Genomic DNA, 3,753 nt, shown 5'->3' on the forward strand with positions numbered 1-3,753 from the left:
GGGGCAGTGAGCACAGAGGGAACATGAGCCAACCCATTGGCAGTATCGCCTACCGAACTCAAGCTGGAAGAGCAGCAAGGTGGCCACTTGACCACCTCTACATGTGGACACAGGGAGGCCCAGAGAGGGCAAGAACCTGGCTCCCAGTCTCCCAGAGTCATTGTCTCAACTACTGGAGCCGAACTGAGGCCTCCTTCCCCTAAGATGGGGTTCTATCTAATGCATTGCCTGGCCATCCCCAGATGGACCCCCTCTGTGCGGGAAGCGTACTGGCCTCTTGACCACACTCTACCACCTGTCCCTCTGCACCTGCTTACAGCTGCTTTCCATGCTCCCCAAGCTCTAGGGTATGAAACCATTTCTTTCAGACATACATTGCCCCTCATTCCGGGTGCCGGGAGAGGCCCGAGGCTTTGAGCAGAGGCATGGAGAGGGGATGCCCTTCGAGGACCCTCCATCTGGTGGTAGCCATCACACACAGCCCCAGGTGACAGATCCAACCTGTTCACAGCCCACGTCTCCTCTCCGTCTTCTGACAAGCCAGGAGCAGGGAGGTGGTTATTTTTTTAGTCCTCACCCGAGGATATTTTTCAATTGATTTTTTTTTGAGAGAATGGAAGGGAGAGGGGGAGAGAGAGAAACATCAATGTGAAAGTGACACATCAATTGGTTGCCTCCCACACGTGCCCTGTCCAGGGTGGAGGATCAAGCCTGCAACAGAGGTATGTGCCCTTGATGGGAATCAAACCTGGAACCCTTCAGTCTATGGGCCCATGGTCTATGCACTGAGCCAAACTGCCTAGGGCAGGGAGGGTGGTTATCTTCATGAGATGGGGCTCAGTGGGAGGAATGCCCTCCCCAAGGTCACACAGCTGGCACAGCCGAGTGTACTCGCAGGAACAGGAGTCTGTTTTCAGATCCTGGTGGCTGTAGCTATTCAGTCCTTGTGACTGCCAGCTCACCTGTGCTCACCTGTACACTGGCACCAGGAATGGGAAGGAAGGTATGTTAGCCAGTGACCAGAGGCTTGGCTGTTCGAACATGGGCTTCTCAGGGTCAGGACCAAGGTCAGATTCACTTTCATGGTTCCCCCAGCAAGTGATTGGCAGTGGGACTAGGTGGATGGAATGATAGATGGCTGGTCGGTGGCTCCTCTTAAGGTGGAGGTGACGGCAGCCTTCGGTAATCTGGTGATTATTCCTTTAAATGCTGTAATAATATAGTACCTGAGATTGTGTCTTCATAATAAATTTTCATATTCAAAGAATCTTCACAGCAACCCGAGGCCCAAGAAAATTCAACTAGTAAGTGACAGATAAGACCAGCTACATAATTTATTATGCAAACGTAAAACCAGAAAAGAACACCCTTATTGTAAAAAATATTAAGATGGTGACAAGCAACAGAAGAGCCCTTCTGAGTGAGAGGGTCCCTGTGTGACTACTGGGTGTCACACCTGTGAAGCTGGAGTCCTGGAGACAGAGCTGGGACATGAACCTGGACAGTCTGGCTCCAGAGCCTGAGTCCTTAAGTGCGAAGCTATCCTTTCTTCCCACACTGGGCATAGGTTAAAAATCCTTATCTGGTTCGCTGAGGCTCAATGAATTGGCTGCAGTAAAGGTGACCCTTGATCAAGCTGGTGCCTGGTCTCCTAACTTGTGGTCATGGTGGTGGACAAGGTGTCCCTGCCCTGATGTTACTGACCACCCACTGTCCACTTTTCCCATTGGGTAACTTATTCGGGTCTGCACTTTTGTAAATCAATTAGCGGTGTTATTACTTATTATTCACTTTTTATGTTTGCCAACATTTTACTTTTTTAAAATGCAGTGACACACCTTCCATGCTCACCTTTATTTGTGGCAAGTCATCCAGGTCTTCCACGTATGGCCATGATGTAACATTTTCTTGTTGAATGAGTGTGTTTAAAGTAAAAGACACTGGAGGGAAATTGCTAACAATAGTACAGATGATGTGCTGACATGGCAGATAATGGGATGTTAACATGAAAATAACTGAGGTTCCAGAAAAATGTCACAGAATTCTAGATCCACTGAATTTTGGTTTGGAGTGGATGGTACATGAGCCACCTGCTGCCTCTCTTTCTCCAGAAAGGGCCCCGAGGGTCACCCAGTGGGCCCGCCAACTTCTGGTCTGCCTGTGCAGTGTTCTCCACCACAAAGCCTGTACTGATTCATGCCATGATTAGTGGGCAAAGCCAAGTGAAGGGCAAAGCCAAGTGAAGGGCGCAGTAGCTCATGGGCTCACACTTGTCCAGTGCTGCTTGAGTGCATGCTCGCTATATATCTGTTGAATAAATTCATGGACATAGATGAGTTGGGGGGCCTCATTTGGAGCCCCTGGGGGTGTCTTTTCCCCTGAGACTTGACCAGCTGCTTAGGAGTTAAGGCCAATTCCTAGGATTTTACTCAACAGATAATCCATTTCCACACGGGAAACCTGAGGGAGTTCCCCAAGGGAAAGCTGTGTTCCCAGCCGCCTCCCACTGACACAAGAAACACAGCTTCTCGTTCACGTGAGGCAGGGCTTATGCATGTGAGCCAAGTTGAGGTCTGGCTTCAGACTCCGGCCTCACCCATCCCTTCTGCAGATGACTCTGAGCCAGGCGGGAACAGGGCGAGGTCTGGAGGTGGCTGCTCCTGCAGAACGGGTTGGTGTCCCTGGTGTGACTGAACAGTGGGAACAGAAGAATAATTCACCCTGGGGCTCTGTACTTTACTGATACAACACCCTACAGTCTTCAGAGGCTAGCAGCCAGGCGGTGTTCCCAGATTGCAAAGGCCCGTGTGTGTGTGTGTGTGTGTGTGTGTGTGTGTGGTGATTAGAAATAGCCCCTGCTTAGAGGACAACAAGATTGTCCCATGTGGGTAGAGATATGGGTGCTCTTTACCCGGGTGCGCTTCATGACCCGTGTTTTCCCCCCCCATAAAGTAAGGAACCCCACCCCAGGGCAATCTTTTTTTTTCTTTTTAATTTTTTTATCCTCACCCAGGGATATTTTTCTATTGATATTTAAAGAGAGTGGAAGAGAGAAGGAGAGACAGAGAGAAATATTGATGTGAGAAACACACCGATTGGTTGCCCCCTGCCTCTGAACCCAACCAGTGTCTGGACCAGGGAGGAGCCTTCAACCGGAGGTACGTGCCCTTGACCAGAATCGAACCCGGGACACTTCAGTTTGCAGTCTGACCCTCCATCCACTGAGCCAAACTGGCTCGGGCCAGGGCAATCTTTATAGAAGCAGCTACCTCGGGGACTGACCACCACCTCCCCCCACCACCCACCCCTCAACCCCCAACACACACACCAAATGGGAATCTAAGAGATTTGTCCCAAATTCCCCAGTTGAGCAGCTGTGGGGCTGAGAGTTGCTCACAGAGTTTGCAGCCTTGTTGGGAGGATCCCCAGAGCACCGCCTCCCCTTGTCCGCTGCCTTGGGAAGCTCACCACCTGCTCAGGTTGTAGGGGCCAAGGGAGAAACCCTTATGTAACAAATTGTTTGACAATCAGGTAATGTGAGAGGTGAGTCCAGGCTGTTTAGGGGGAAGAGGGTCAACTCTGGGTGGTCGTGGCCTAGGGGCCCTGGCTGTGCCCAAAGTAAGCCTTTGGGAGACCAGGAGCTTCTGTGTTGCTTCCTGCTTAGGTGATAGGGCGGTGGTGGGGCGGGAGCTGCTGACAGGGAGCTGAGGGGCGGACCCACAAACCCTGGAGGCGGAGGCTCTTGCACAGAGA

Source organism: Myotis yumanensis, unplaced genomic scaffold (assembly GCF_028538775.1).
Source record: "Myotis yumanensis isolate MYYU_CA2020_CCGP unplaced genomic scaffold, mMyoYum1.0.hap1 SCAF_18, whole genome shotgun sequence".
Classification (NCBI taxonomy): Eukaryota; Metazoa; Chordata; class Mammalia; order Chiroptera; family Vespertilionidae; genus Myotis; species Myotis yumanensis.